General features: G+C 40.6%; 2 non-coding genes and 1 pseudogene across 2 annotated transcripts; all 3 read left to right on the top strand.

Moving 5' to 3' along the window:
- Positions 1-3,316: 3,316 nt before the first annotated feature.
- Positions 3,317-5,310, top strand: LOC127011930 (small subunit ribosomal RNA). Its single transcript, XR_007765389.1, has one exon. It is a non-coding gene; the product is annotated as a small subunit ribosomal RNA (ribosomal RNA).
- A 1,203-nt stretch (positions 5,311-6,513) lies between these two features.
- LOC127012023 (5.8S ribosomal RNA) lies at positions 6,514-6,692 on the top strand. Its single transcript, XR_007765446.1, has one exon. It is a non-coding gene; the product is annotated as a 5.8S ribosomal RNA (ribosomal RNA).
- Positions 6,693-7,094: 402 nt separating this feature from the next.
- Positions 7,095-16,527, top strand: LOC127011984 (large subunit ribosomal RNA; annotated as a pseudogene).
- The last annotated feature ends 376 nt before the right edge of the window (positions 16,528-16,903 follow it).

The raw sequence follows: 16,903 nt of genomic DNA, 5'->3' as shown, positions 1-16,903 counted from the left end.
AAATTCAAGTAAAGAGATTCAAGAAATTCATTCAACTTAGAGCGCACATATAATTAAAACTATTCCTGAGGTTTAGAAACCAAATTAAATAAAGAGGACATATAAACGTATGTGGTATTTTGATGGTAGTAAAAATGTATCGCGATATTATTAGTGACGCGACCAATTTTTATACTCTTTGCTCCATGTGCAAATATATCTAGTGTTTAGATAGTCAATTAAAAATGACAATTTTAACTAAAAGACTTAAAAAAGTGTTTGTCAAACTTATAATTTTGTCAATACTATATAAAACGCCAATCATATCCTTATAAAAGTAAATACGGTATATGGTTATAAATACAAAACCATATATAAATAAAAAAATGAAATCGTATGTATATGGCTTATAGGTATAATACCTATAAGGCATAATAATGTATAATATTAGCAAATATACATATAAAAGTGCATAAATTGTATAGATATGGCATAAAGAAGGCATTTATGAGAATAGCTAGTAGAATTTGCCCATACACTACTAGCGAAATGAGATATTTATACCTAGTGAGGGCGGCACTAGTACTATAAATTGTGGCAAAATAAATCTTATGCAAATGCATAGGATTTTGTCAATACCGTACAAAAAACTAAGTAAAACGTATGGATATTGAAAAATAAATGGATTATATTCATAAAATACGAATATTTCTTGCATTCTCTTGTTATACGAGAGAATATCATACGGAGCGGGCAGCCCCTAGTATAGTAAGCAGTCGAATGGGAGACAGCGTGTCCAAAAACACCTATAGGGAGGTGGTCGTTGGCGGACCTCTCCTCGTATTGGTCAAACTTATGATTTTGTCAATACTATATAAAACGCCAATCATATCCATATAAAAGTGAATACAGTATATGGATATGAATAAAAAACCATACATAAATAAAAAAAAATATGTATAAAAAATTATACATATATTTATATTAAGCAATCGTATGGATGTGGCTTATAGGTATAATACCTATAAGGCATAATAATGTATAATATAGCAAATATACATATAAAAGTGCATGAATTGTATAGATATGGCATATAAGTGACATATTTATGAGAATAGCTAGTAGAATTTCCCCATACACTACTAGCGAAATGAGATATTTATACCTAGTGAGGGCGGCACTAGTACTATAAATTGTGGCAAAATAAATCTTATGCAAATGCATAGGATTTTGTCAATACCGTACAAAAAACTAAGTAAAACGTATGGATATTGAAAAATAAATGGATTATATTCATAAAATACGAATATTTCTTGCATTCTCTTGTTATATGAGAGAATATCATACGGAGCGGGTAGCCCCTAGTATAGTAAGCAGTCGAATGGGAGACAGCGTGTCCAAAAACACCTATAGGGAGGTGGTCGTTGGCGGACCTCTCCTCGTATTGGTCAAACTTATGATTTTGTCAATACTATATAAAACGCCAATCATATCCATATAAAATTGAATACAGTATATGGATATGAATAAAAAACCATACATAAATAAAAAAAAAATATGTATAAAAAATTATACATATATTTATATTAAGCAATCGTATGGATGTGGCTTATAGGTATAATACCTATAAGGCATAATAATGTATAATATAGCAAATATACATATAAAAGTGCATGAATTGTATAGATATGGCATATAAGTGACATATTTATGAGAATAGCTAGTAGAATTTCCCCATACACTACTAGCGAAATGAGATATTTATACCTAGTGAGGGCGGCACTAGTACTATAAATTGTGGCAAAATAAATCTTATGCAAATGCATAGGATTTTGTCAATACCATACATAAACCGTATGGATATTGAGAAGTTAATAGATTACATCTATAATATGAGAAGTATTTTAGTATTCTTATTAAATAAGAGAATACTATAAGGGTGAGTGGCAAAGAGAATTGAATATACCCGAATGGGAGACAGCGTGTCCAAAAACTACTATAGGTGGTGTGGCAAATATGAGGAAGGCAATATATCCATATAATGAAAATAAAAGTGCGTTTTCTTATTATATAAGAGAACACTATATGGGTGAGTGGCAAAGTAAATTGAATATACCCGAATGGGAGACAGCGTGTCCAAAAACTACTATAGGTGGTGTGGCAAATATGAGGAAGGCAATATATCCATATAATGAAAATAAAAGTGCGTTTTCTTATTATATAAGAGAACACTATATGGGTGAGTGGCAAAGTAAATTGAATATACCCGAATGGGAGACAGCGTGTCCAAAAACTACTATAGGTGGTGTGGCAAATATGAGGAAGGCAATATATCCATATAATGAATATAAAAGTGCGTTGTCTTATTATATAAGAGAACACTATATGGGTGAGTGGCAAAGTAAATTGAATATACCCGAATGGGAGACAGCGTGTCCAAAAACTACTATAGGATGGTCAATGGGCCGGCCGTCTGCTATTGACATATGTCAGTAGAGAAGATATTATCCGTCAAATTTGTTTCTTTATTCATTTATTTGAATACGAGACTTGGCTCCGCGGTTAATATTTTAAGCCCAAAGATAATAACGTTGAAACAAAGGCCAAGTTTCTATTGTACATAGAATAACAAATTGTTTCCGAATTTTATCGTTAATTTTAGGAGGTAGGCTAACATGATTTATATTATATGTGTATTATTAAATAATAATAGTACATAAAAGTCTACCAAAGAAATATAAAAATGTAATTATGAATACATTTTCAATATTAATATCAACTTATATTGTTGATAATAAAAAATAGCTATTAAGAGAGTTATTTAAGAAATTATATAATATATAATAAAGAGTATATATATAAATAATATATAAGTATATATTATTTAAGAAATAAATATAGTAGTAATAATTATATATATACACTCGGTTCTATTTTATATATTACCAGAGACTTATATGGATATATATAGATAAATTTTAAATTTATCGTCAAAATACAAATGATTAACTCAATATCTTATATTGGTTAAACAAAAATTGTACATGTGTGGATACAATATATTATGTATGTCGAACAAAAATGATATTTTAGAATGAAATGTGCATATATAAAGAAAATATATGAAAAATAAATATTGTGTTTATAAAGAATATGATTCTTTTTGACATCAATAAAAACTTGTTATTATTAGTGGCGAAACAAGTATAAATTGGAAAACAAACGTATACGAATGCTATATAAAAATGGCCGTATTCGATAGAAATAAAATCTATAACAACATATATATTGCTAATTTCTATTCAAAAAATATGAATGAAATATGAATAAAAACATTATTCTGGTTGATCCTGCCAGTAGTTATATGCTTGTCTCAAAGATTAAGCCATGCATGTCTAAGTACACACGAATTAAAAGTGAAACCGCAAAAGGCTCATTATATCAGTTATGGTTCCTTAGATCGTTAACAGTTACTTGGATAACTGTGGTAATTCTAGAGCTAATACATGCAATTAAAACATGAACCTTATGGAACATGTGCTTTTATTAGGCTAAAACCAAGCGATCGCAAGATCGTTATATTGGTTGAACTCTAGATAACATGCAGATCGTATGGTCTTGTACCGACGACAGATCTTTCAAATGTCTGCCCTATCAACTTTTGATGGTAGTATCTAGGACTACCATGGTTGCAACGGGTAACGGGGAATCAGGGTTCGATTCCGGAGAGGGAGCCTGAGAAACGGCTACCACATCTAAGGAAGGCAGCAGGCGCGTAAATTACCCACTCCCAGCTCGGGGAGGTAGTGACGAAAAATAACAATACAGGACTCATATCCGAGGCCCTGTAATTGGAATGAGTACACTTTAAATCCTTTAACAAGGACCAATTGGAGGGCAAGTCTGGTGCCAGCAGCCGCGGTAATTCCAGCTCCAATAGCGTATATTAAAGTTGTTGCGGTTAAAACGTTCGTAGTTGAACTTGTGCTTCATACGGGTAGTACAACTTACAATTGTGGTTAGTACTATACCTTTATGTATGTAAGCGTATTACCGGTGGAGTTCTTACATGTGCTTAGATACTTGTATTTTTTCATATGTTCCTCCTATTTAAAAACCTGCATTAGTGCTCTTAAACGAGTGTTATTGTGGGCCGGTACAATTACTTTGAACAAATTAGAGTGCTTAAAGCAGGCTTCAAATGCCTGAATATTCTGTGCATGGGATAATGAAATAAGACCTCTGTTCTGCTTTCATTGGTTTTCAGATCAAGAGGTAATGATTAATAGAAGCAGTTTGGGGGCATTAGTATTACGACGCGAGAGGTGAAATTCTTGGACCGTCGTAAGACTAACTTAAGCGAAAGCATTTGCCAAAGATGTTTTCATTAATCAAGAACGAAAGTTAGAGGTTCGAAGGCGATCAGATACCGCCCTAGTTCTAACCATAAACGATGCCAGCTAGCAATTGGGTGTAGCTACTTTTATGGCTCTCTCAGTCGCTTCCCGGGAAACCAAAGCTTTGGGCTCCGGGGGAAGTATGGTTGCAAAGCTGAAACTTAAAGGAATTGACGGAAGGGCACCACCAGGAGTGGAGCCTGCGGCTTAATTTGACTCAACACGGGAAAACTTATCAGGTCCGAACATAAGTGTGTAAGACAGATTGATAGCTCTTTCTCGAATCTATGGGTGGTGGTGCATGGCCGTTCTTAGTTCGTGGAGTGATTTGTCTGGTTAATTCCGATAACGAACGAGACTCAAATATATTAAATAGATATCTTCAGGATTATGGTGTTGAAGCTTATATAGCCTTCATTCATGGTGGCAGTAAAATGTTTATTGTGTTTGAATGTGTTTATATAAGTGGAGCCGTACCTGTTGGTTTGTCCCATTATAAGGACACTAGCTTCTTAAATGGACAAATTGCGTCTAGCAATAATGAGATTGAGCAATAACAGGTCTGTGATGCCCTTAGATGTCCTGGGCTGCACGCGCGCTACAATGAAAGTATCAACGTGTATTTCCTAGACCGAGAGGTCCGGGTAAACCGCTGAACCACTTTCATGCTTGGGATTGTGAACTGAAACTGTTCACATGAACTTGGAATTCCCAGTAAGTGTGAGTCATTAACTCGCATTGATTACGTCCCTGCCCTTTGTACACACCGCCCGTCGCTACTACCGATTGAATTATTTAGTGAGGTCTCCGGACGTGATCACTGTGACGCCTTGCGTGTTACGGTTGTTTCGCAAAAGTTGACCGAACTTGATTATTTAGAGGAAGTAAAAGTCGTAACAAGGTTTCCGTAGGTGAACCTGCGGAAGGATCATTAATGTTTTAATATCCTTACCGTTAATAAAATATTTGTTTATATTATAATAAATACATTATAGTATTACAAATAAAATATGAATTGCCAAAATGTATATGAGATCTATTATAGATCAAATGAAATTTCGAACAAGCAAATCGAAATAATGCAAATATTAAAATTATATATTGTATTTAATACATATGAGAGAAATTAATAAGCAGCCAAAGCAAACAAATAAAAATTCGAACAAGCAAATCGAATTATTAAAATAATAATATTAAATTATTATTGTATATCCTTACCGTTAATAAAATATTTGTTTATATTATAATAAATACATTATAATAATACAAATAAAATATGAATTGCCAAAATGTATATGAGATCTAATATAGATCAAATAAAATTTCGAACAAGCAAATCGAAATAATGCAAATATTAAAATTATATATTGTATTTAATACATATGAGAGAAATAATAAGCAGCCAAAGCAAACAAATAAAAATTCGAACAAGCAAATCGAATTATTAAAATAATAATATTAAATTATTATTGTATATCCTTACCGTTAATAAAATATTTGTTTATATTATAATAAATACATTATAGTAATACAAATAAAATATGAATTGCCAAAATGTATATGATCTAATATAGATCAAATGAAATTTCGAACAAGCAAATCGAAATAATGCAAATATTAAAATTATATATTGTATTTAATACATATGAGAGAAATAATAAGCAGCCAAAACAAACAAATAAAAATTCGAACAAGCAAATCGAATTATTAAAATAATAATATTAAATTATTATTGTATATAAACACAATTAAAATACTGTGTGTATATGGACCATAATATACACGCGTTGCGATATGTATTGTTCATCTCAGTTATGCGCATACATTGGATAATGCAACAACCTAAAATGTACAATGTTGTACCTGGTTTTATACAGGTTAATGTTTTATATAAATTTCAATTTATATCGCTAAAAAAGTATTAATATATATATATATATATTTATTTACAATAAATGCAATTTAAAAAGAAATACTTTGATATATATTGGTTATATAAAACTAAGACATTTCGCAGCATTCGTTTTAGGTATAAAAATAAATTTATTGAAGGAATTGATATATGCCAGTAAAATGGTGTATTTTTAATTTCTTTCAATAAAAACATATTTGACAAAATTAAGAAACCAATTTATAAAACTCTAAGCGGTGGATCACTCGGCTCATGGGTCGATGAAGAACGCAGCAAACTGTGCGTCATCGTGTGAACTGCAGGACACATGAACATCGACATTTTGAACGCATATCGCAGTCCATGCTGTTATGTACTTTAATTAATTTTATAGTGCTGCTTGGACTACATATGGTTGAGGGTTGTAAGACTATGCTAATTAAGTTGCTTATACAAATTTTATAATGAAATTTTATAAGCATATGGTATATTATTGGATAATAATAATTTAATTATTTTATTCATAATATTAAAAAATATATGAAAAACATTATCTCACATTAGTAAATAATTTGAATGTGAAAAACGAAGAGAAATATTTTCTTTTTCAATCAAATGATACTGAGAAATGTCTAGCATAAAAATTTATCTAGAATTGTCTCTTATTAATGATTAGAAAATAGAAAACCGTTGACAATATTATTGTTCTTCGTTGATTCGTTAAATCAAACAAATGCCATTTATATACAGATATTATTAATATAACGAATTTAATAAAATGTTTTATCATTATATATAAAGAATTAATTGCATATAAAAGTTATACACAACCTCAACTCATATGGGACTACCCCCTGAATTTAAGCATATTAATTAGGGGAGGAAAAGAAACTAACAAGGATTTTCTTAGTAGCGGCGAGCGAAAAGAAATCAGTTCAGCACTAAGTCACTTTGTCTATATGGCAAATGTGAGATGCAGTGTATGGAGCGTCAATATTCTAGTATGAGAAATTAACGATTTAAGTCCTTCTTAAATGAGGCCATTTACCCATAGAGGGTGCCAGGCCCGTATAACGTTAATGATTACTAGATGATGTTTCCAAAGAGTCGTGTTGCTTGATAGTGCAGCACTAAGTGGGTGGTAAACTCCATCTAAAACTAAATATAACCATGAGACCGATAGTAAACAAGTACCGTGAGGGAAAGTTGAAAAGAACTCTGAATAGAGAGTTAAACAGTACGTGAAACTGCTTAGAGGTTAAGCCCGATGAACCTGAATATCCGTTATGGAAAATTCATCATTAGAATTGTAATATTTAAACAATATTATGATAATAGTGTGCATTTTTTCCATATAAGGACATTGTAATCTATTAGCATACCAAATTTATCATAAAATATAACTTATAGTTTATTCAAATTAATTTGCTTGCATTTTAACACAGAATAAATGTTATTAATTTGATAAAGTGCTGATAGATTTATATGAATACAGTGCGTTAATTTTTCGGAATTATATAATGGCATAATTATCATTGATTTTTGTGTTTATTATATGCACTTGTAGGATTAACAATGCGAAAGATTCAGGATACCTTCGGGACCCGTCTTGAAACACGGACCAAGGAGTCTAACATATGTGCAAGTTATTGGGATATAAACCTAATAGCGTAATTAACTTGACTAATAATGGGATTAGTTTTTTAACTATTTATAGCTAATTAACACAATCCCGGGGCGTTCTATATAGTTATGTATAATGATATTTATATTATTTATGCCTCTAACTGGAACGTACCTTGAGCATATATGCTGTGACCCGAAAGATGGTGAACTATACTTGATCAGGTTGAAGTCAGGGGAAACCCTGATGGAAGACCGAAACAGTTCTGACGTGCAAATCGATTGTCAGAATTGAGTATAGGGGCGAAAGACCAATCGAACCATCTAGTAGCTGGTTCCTTCCGAAGTTTCCCTCAGGATAGCTGGTGCATTTTAATATTATATAAAATAATCTTATTTGGTAAAGCGAATGATTAGAGGCCTTAGGGTCGAAACGATCTTAACCTATTCTCAAACTTTAAATGGGTAAGAACCTTAACTTTCTTGATATGAAGTTCAAGGTTATGATATAATGTGCCCAGTGGGCCACTTTTGGTAAGCAGAACTGGCGCTGTGGGATGAACCAAACGTAATGTTACGGTGCCCAAATTAACAACTCATGCAGATACCATGAAAGGCGTTGGTTGCTTAAAACAGCAGGACGGTGATCATGGAAGTCGAAATCCGCTAAGGAGTGTGTAACAACTCACCTGCCGAAGCAACTAGCCCTTAAAATGGATGGCGCTTAAGTTGTATACCTATACATTACCGCTAAAGTAGATGATTTATATTACTTGTAATATAAATTTTGAAACTTTAGTGAGTAGGAAGGTACAATGGTATGCGTAGAAGTGTTTGGCGTAAGCCTGCATGGAGCTGCCATTGGTACAGATCTTGGTGGTAGTAGCAAATAATCGAATGAGACCTTGGAGGACTGAAGTGGAGAAGGGTTTCGTGTGAACAGTGGTTGATCACGAGTTAGTCGGTCCTAAGTTCAAGGCGAAAGCCGAAAATTTTCAAGTAAAATACAAATGCCAAACAAATATATATATTATATAAAATCTAGCTAAATTAATATACTTGAATAATTTTGAACGAAAGGGAATACGGTTCCAATTCCGTAACCTGTTGAGTATCCGTTTGTTATTAAATATGGGCCTCGTGCTCATCCTGGCAACAGGAACGACCATAAAGAAGCCGTCGAGAGATATCGGAAGAGTTTTCTTTTCTGTTTTATAGCCGTACTACCATGGAAGTCTTTCGCAGAGAGATATGGTAGATGGGCTAGAAGAGCATGACATATACTGTTGTGTCGATATTTTCTCCTCGGACCTTGAAAATTTATGGTGGGGACACGCAAACTTCTCAACAGGCCGTACCAATATCCGCAGCTGGTCTCCAAGGTGAAGAGTCTCTAGTCGATAGAATAATGTAGGTAAGGGAAGTCGGCAAATTAGATCCGTAACTTCGGGATAAGGATTGGCTCTGAAGATTGAGATAGTCGGGCTTGATTGGGAAACAATAACATGGTTTATGTGCTCGTTCTGGGTAAATAGAGTTTCTAGCATTTATGTTAGTTACTTGTTCCCCGGATAGTTTAGTTACGTAGCCAATTGTGGAACTTTCTTGCTAAAATTTTTAAGAATACTAATTGGGTTAAACCAATTAGTTCTTATTAATTATAACGATTATCAATTAACAATCAATTCAGAACTGGCACGGACTTGGGGAATCCGACTGTCTAATTAAAACAAAGCATTGTGATGGCCCTAGCGGGTGTTGACACAATGTGATTTCTGCCCAGTGCTCTGAATGTCAAAGTGAAGAAATTCAAGTAAGCGCGGGTCAACGGCGGGAGTAACTATGACTCTCTTAAGGTAGCCAAATGCCTCGTCATCTAATTAGTGACGCGCATGAATGGATTAACGAGATTCCTACTGTCCCTATCGGTCGGTGTTAGATTGCTCGTGCGAACAGACGTGTTTTCCGTACGCTCCGCGAGTGTAGCCAATATTGACTGATAGAGACCAGATACGAAGCTAGAAACAGCACGAAAATTCGTGTTTTGTGCCTGCGAACCCAGTGCGCGTGTTTTCCCTGTGTAAAAGTGGTGAAACCGGGTGAAATTGGGTTTTTCCCATTGGAAATTTTCCATTGCGCCACGTGTGTCACGAGAGAGGCGCTCTCTTGAGAGAGGCGTTAGGCTTATTTAGGCACATTTTGCCTAAAACAGCTGTGCGGTTTGTGTCATCGCTAAACTTTTATCAGCTGATCAGCTGATAGAGCTTTCCGACCAGCTGATAATAAAGGGGTAAGTCCTTGGTGGAAAAGCTTTTGGGTTGGAACTGCCGATAACCGGCGGATGGCGCCACCCAAAATGGATGTTGGAGATTCTGGCAGTGAGAGTGCTAGTAGTAGGGGAAGCAGTGGGGGCAGAGGACGACCCAGAGGTAAGCGCAATAAAGCGCCGCTGAGGGACGCCTCTAGGTGCAAGTTGATGGCACTGGATGCAACTGCCGCTGACACTGCGACAGCCCCTGCCGCTGCCGCTGCCGCTGCCCCTGCTGCTGCCGCTGCCGCTGACCCTGTCGCTGCCCTTGCCGCAGCCCCTGCCGCTCCCGCAGCCCCTGCCGCTGCTGCATCCTATGCTGAACACGAGAAGACCTTCGTTGCACCAGCCAGTCCTCTAAAATCCTTCTCGGATAGGGAGTGGAGAGGTAATGGTGCCGTCGCTGCCGAGATGGGGGACATCCGATCGGAGATCGGTAGGATGTTCATGGTCTCCTATGCCAACCCGGCCACAAATGTGAAGGTGCAGTCCGTAGCCAACCGCTACGAGGAGGTTGTTGCAGCCCTCCTTATACGGATTGGAGTGCTTGAGGACCGCCTTAAGAAGCAGACACCGGTTGCCTCGGCCGTCTCATGCGCAGCCGCCGCTGCTAGAGGCGCGCACCTTATCGCCTCACCTGCTGCCCCTGTCGCCCCCTATGCCCCTGTAGCCGCACCGCGGAAAATCCGGGAGACCTGGTCGGCAGTCGTTGCATGTGATGATCCGGCCTTATCAGGGAGGCAAATTGCGGACAAGGTCCGCAAAGAGGTAGCGCCTGCTTTGGGCGTCAGAGTGCATGAGGTGCGAGAGTTGAAGCGGGGCGGCGCGATTATTCGCACGCCATCGCAGGCGGAGATGTCGAAAATCGTTGCCTCCGCAAAATTCGCTGAGGTGGGCCTTAAGGTGTCCAAAAACACTGCCGCAAAACCCAGGGTGACGGTACAGGATGTGGACACCACTGTGACGCCGGATGAGTTCATGATGGAGTTAAAAGAGAAAAACTTCGAGGAGATGTCGCTGAAGGAGTTCCAGAAGGCGGTAGTCCTGGCGACCAAGCCCTGGTCAGCAGCTAACAGCGCCACTATAAACGTGACGCTGGAAGTAGATGATCAGGCGTTGGCCGTTCTCGAAAGCGGGAGGGTGTATATCAAGTGGTTCTCTTACCGCTGCCGCTCTCAAGTGCGCACCTATGCGTGCCACCGATGCCTTGGTTTTGACCACAAAGTCAGCGAGTGTCGGTACGCTAGAGAAAACCAGGTCTGCCGCCAGTGCGGACAGAACGACCACGTCGCGGCGAAGTGCAAAAATGCGGTGGACTGCCGTAACTGCCGCCATAAAGGGCTACCCTCGGGGCACTATATGCTCTCGGGTGGATGCCCGATATATAGCGCTGTGCTAGCCAGGGTGCAAGCTAGACATTAACATGTTCAGCTTCATCCAAGCGAATTGTGGTCGAGGCCGTTGCGCTGTCATCGAGCTTGCAAAGCGGATGAGAGATGCTGGCCACCTGTTCGCACTCATTCAGGAGCCCTATGTGGACGCAGGCAAGCGTCTCACTGGACTCCCTGGAGGCATGAGAATCTTCGCTGACAAAAGGAAGAAAGCTGCCATCATCGTGGACGACCCGTCTGCCATCTGCATGCCCATCGAGACATTGACGACGGATTATGGAGTGTGCGTGAGTGTCACAGGAAAATACGGCACCATTTTTCTGTCCTCCGTATACTGCCAGTACTCAGCTGCCCTGCAGCCCTACACTGACTACCTGGATACGGTTCTGCTGCTAGCCAGCAGGACACCGACAATCCTCGGACTTGATGCGAATGCGGTTTCCCCGATGTGGTTCAGCAAAACTCCAGCTAACTCTGGAGACCGTCTGAATCGCGAACGGGGACAGCACATGGACGAGTGGATCATCGCAAGCGGTGTCTGTGTGCTTAATACGGCCAGCCAGGTGTTCACGTTCGATAATCACCGCTCCAGAAGTGATATCGACGTGACCTTCACCAACGAAGCAGCGCGTGTGTGGGCAACATACGAATGGAGAGTTGACTTCTGGGAGCTGAGTGACCACAACATCATCACTGTTGAGGTTACTCCAGATCCAAGCAGTACCGTTGAGAGCCTAGCTCCGGTACCACAATGGAGGCTCTCCAATGCAAGTTGGCGAAGATTCAGAGTAGAACTAAGGGATGTAGCTGAATGTCTCGAGGAACTGGAGGAATCGCCGTTGGATGATCATGTGTCAGCCCTTCGCTCCATCGTACACGAAGTGTGCGACAGGGTAATAGGGCGCAGGATACCTGCAGCAAGGGGAAACGTAATATGGTGGAATCCTGAACTGAGTACCAAGCGCCAAGAGGTCAGGAGACTGAGGCGCAGGCTGCAGGCAGCTCGTCGGAGTGGCACCGGCGATGTTGAGCGACTTGCCGCTGGATTAAGGCTTGCCTCAGGCCAGTATAAGAAGCTTATCCTGATGACAAAGGAACAAAACTGGCGGGACTTCGTGGGACGGCACAAGGATGATCCATGGGGGCACGCCTACCGAATATGCCGAGGCCGGAAAAAGACAACCGATCTTGGATGTCTTAGGTCGAACGGCGCGCTACTTACGACATGGCACGACTGCGCAGATATACTCCTCCGCAACTTCTTCCCTGTTGCGGAATCCACAGTGCGTGAGGGTATAACTCCTGCTGCTCCACCGACCCTCGAAGCCTTCGAGGTGGCAACCAGCGTCGCGAAGCTGAGAAGCCGGCGATCGCCGGGAATGGACGGCATCACGGGTGGGATCGTCAAGGAGGTATGGCGTGCTATCCCTCAGCACCTGACGAAGTTGTACTCTCGATGCCTCTCGGAAGGATATTTTCCTGCCGAGTGGAAACACCCGAGAGTGATACCGCTGGTAAAGGGGCCAGATAAGGACAGGAGCGATCCTGCCTCTTATCGTGGCATATGCCTTTTGCCAGTGTTCGGAAAGGTGCTGGAAGGGATCATGGTGAATCGACTGAAGGATGTGCTACCGGATGGCTGCAGATGGCAATTTGGATTTCGGCCTGGACGCTGCGTTGAGGATGCGTGGATGCACGCTAAAAACACCGTTTCCACCAGCCGCGAGAGGAGGGTGCTGGGAATCTTTGTTGATTTCAAGGGTGCCTTCGACAATGTTGAGTGGAACGCGGTGCTGGATCGGCTTATCGACGTCGGCTGTCGAGAGATAGACTTGTGGAAAAGTTATTTCTCCGGTCGAAGTGCCAGTATCATCAGCAGTTACGAAGCGGCCACAGTGTCGGTTACACGGGGCTGCCCGCAAGGGTCCGTCAGTGGTCCATTTATTTGGAACCTACTGATGGATGTGCTGCTTCAGCGCCTGGAGCCACATTGTGCTCTGAGCGCGTTTGCAGATGACTTGCTACTTTTCGTCGATGGGAATTCCCGTGCCGATCTGGAGCGAAAGGGTGAGCAGTTGATGGACATCGTGGGAGCCTGGGGAGCTGAGGTTGGAGTGAGTGTGTCAACCAGCAAGACGGCAATCATGTTGCTGAAAGGGAATCTTTCAGACACTAGGAGACCGACGGTACGGTTTGCTGGAGCAAGCCTGCCATACGTCACCAAATGCCGGTACCTTGGCATCTTAGTCGGCGAGCGGATGAGCTTTCTCCCGCATATCTCTGCTCTCAGAGATCGGCTGGCTGGAGTTGCCGGAGGGCTAGCACGGGTGCTCCGAGTCGATTGGGGGCTCAGCTCCCGTGCTAAGAGGACGATATACAGCGGACTCATGGTCCCCTGTGCACTCTTCGGTGCCTCGGTCTGGTACAAGGCGGCGAGCAAGGGCAAGTCCTTAAGACTCCTCACCTCGTGCCAGAGGACCATCCTATTAGGATGCCTACCGGTATGCCGCACAGTGTCCACGGTGGCACTGCAGGTGCTTGCTGGTGCTCCTCCAATGGATTTAGATGCTCACAGGATGGCAGTGAAGTTTAAGCTCAGAAAGCACGTTCCCCTGGACGAGAGCGACTGGCTCTATGGACAGGACTTGTCTGTGTTGGACTGGAAATCCAAGATGGCTCTGCTAGACGAATGTCTGCTAAATGAGTGGCAACTCAGATGGGACCAAGCGGCTCACGGTTTTGTGACTCGCCAGTTTTTCCCAGAGGCAGCGTTCGTCTACAAGAGGAAGGACTTTGTCTTCACCTTAAGAGCCGGATTCTTGCTGACAGGACACGGGTCGTTCAACGCTTTCCTCCATGGTAGAACCCTCAGCACCACAACCGCATGCTCATGTGGAGAGGAGAGTGAGGACTGGCTTCACGTACTATGTGAGTGCCGCCTCTATAGCGATTTGCGTGACTTGGATGCCCTTGGCATTGTTCGAGTCCAAGAACGATGGAACGTCGCAGGAGTAGTCGAGACCCCAGAACGGATGCGTCTCCTAGGAGCTTTTGCTGATGCTGCCTTCTCGAGGCGTAGGATGGAAGCGACGAGGGATGAACCGCAGGCGCCGGGACAATAGTCCCAAAACCCCCTTGCCGTGTGGCAACGGCGAAGAATACTGCCACAGCTTGTCATTGCTTGTCGTAGGAGGCGACTAATATGACATGGTTGCCCCATCCGAGCTTGTCGGAGCTGAAGGGGTGAGGCCCACCGAGCCTGAAATTTCGGTGCCACGGGTTGAGTGGTTCTCCAAGGCTACTCATTGAGGTCGGCCCCCTAGTGGGAGTTTCGTGGTGGCTGTGGTTGACACCTATATCGCGGGTAGAGTCCCCGGGCTCGACGTGGATGTTGCGTTAATACAACTCGGGTGCTGCGACCCAAAGAACAGTAGAGATTTTAGATAGATCTCGCCCCTATGCAAGGGGGAGTGCTTGCCCGACAAGCAAGTACTTAAATTGCTACTGGGGTGGTTGCTATGTACATAGCTATAGCTTCTAGTCCAGGGCGTTGGTTTGGCGCTTAACCCAGACCCTTGCATTATATACTCCCTTGTGGGTATATTAGAATGCCGTGGCTGTAATCCCTTCAGTGCGGAACACGTCACGTTAAATAAGTTCGGAGGGATCCGAGACACACCTGTCCCTATCTACTATCTAGCGAAACCACAGCCAAGGGAACGGGCTTGGAATAATTAGCGGGGAAAGAAGACCCTTTTGAGCTTGACTCTAATCTGGCAGTGTAAGGAGACATAAGAGGTGTAGAATAAGTGGGAGATATTAGACCTCGGTTTGGTATCGCCAATGAAATACCACTACTCTTATTGTTTCCTTACTTACTTGATTAAATGGAACGTGTATCATTTCCTAGCCATTATACGGATATATTTATTATATCTTATGGTATTGGGTTTTGATGCAAGCTTCTTGATCAAAGTATCACGAGTTTGTTATATAATCGCAAACAAATTCTTTAATAAAACGGTGCATTTATGTATTTTTGATTTGAAAATTTGGTATAACTCCAATTACTCAGGTATGATCCAATTCAAGGACATTGCCAGGTAGGGAGTTTGACTGGGGCGGTACATCTCTCAAATAATAACGGAGGTGTCCCAAGGCCAGCTCAGTGCGGACAGAAACCACACATAGAGCAAAAGGGCAAATGCTGACTTGATCTCGGTGTTCAGTACACACAGGGACAGCAAAAGCTCGGCCTATCGATCCTTTTGGTTTAAAGAGTTTTTAACAAGAGGTGTCAGAAAAGTTACCATAGGGATAACTGGCTTGTGGCGGCCAAGCGTTCATAGCGACGTCGCTTTTTGATCCTTCGATGTCGGCTCTTCCTATCATTGTGAAGCAAAATTCACCAAGCGTTGGATTGTTCACCCATGCAAGGGAACGTGAGCTGGGTTTAGACCGTCGTGAGACAGGTTAGTTTTACCCTACTAATGACAAAACGTTGTTGCGACAGCATTCCTGCGTAGTACGAGAGGAACCGCAGGTACGGACCAATGGCACAATACTTGTTCGAGCGAACAGTGGTATGACGCTACGTCCGTTGGATTATGCCTGAACGCCTCTAAGGTCGTATCCGTGCTGGACTGCAATGATAAATAAGGGGCAATTTGCATTGTATGGCTTCTAAACCATTTAAAGTTTATAATTTACTTTTTAAACGACAATGGATGTGATGCCAATGTAATTTGTAACATAGTAAATTGGGAGGATCTTTGATCACCTGATGCCGCGCTAGTTACATATAAAAGCATTATTTAATACAATGACAAAGCCTAGAATCAATTGTAAACGACTTTTGTAACAGGCAAGGTGTTGTAAGTGGTTGAGCAGCTGCCATACTGCGATCCACTGAAGCTTATCCTTTGCTTGATGATTCGATAATAAAATTGCATAATTTATTTGTTGTGTTGAACTTCTTATATAAAGTTCAACCAACAATCTATTTGTATGCATTGATTGTTTGCTTGGCTTTGTGGCGAATTTTTAATCCTTTATATATTACATTCCTAAGGTCTAGATTTTCAAGTAAGAGACCAATTTGATTAACATATCAATATAAGTACAACTCGACCATCTAATAATAACAATATGAATCGTCATCTTATTAGTGACGCGAAGATTGGCAAACATATAATATAAAAATATTCCTAAGGTCTAGATTTTCAAGTAAGAGACCAATTTGATTAACATATCAATATAAGTAATACTCGACCATCTAATAATAACAATATGAATCGTCATCTTATTAGTGACG

Source organism: Drosophila biarmipes, unplaced genomic scaffold (genome assembly GCF_025231255.1).
Source record: "Drosophila biarmipes strain raj3 unplaced genomic scaffold, RU_DBia_V1.1 ptg000016l, whole genome shotgun sequence".
NCBI classification, from domain to species: Eukaryota; Metazoa; Arthropoda; class Insecta; order Diptera; family Drosophilidae; genus Drosophila; species Drosophila biarmipes.
This window is presented reverse-complemented; position numbering and strand designations above follow the sequence as displayed.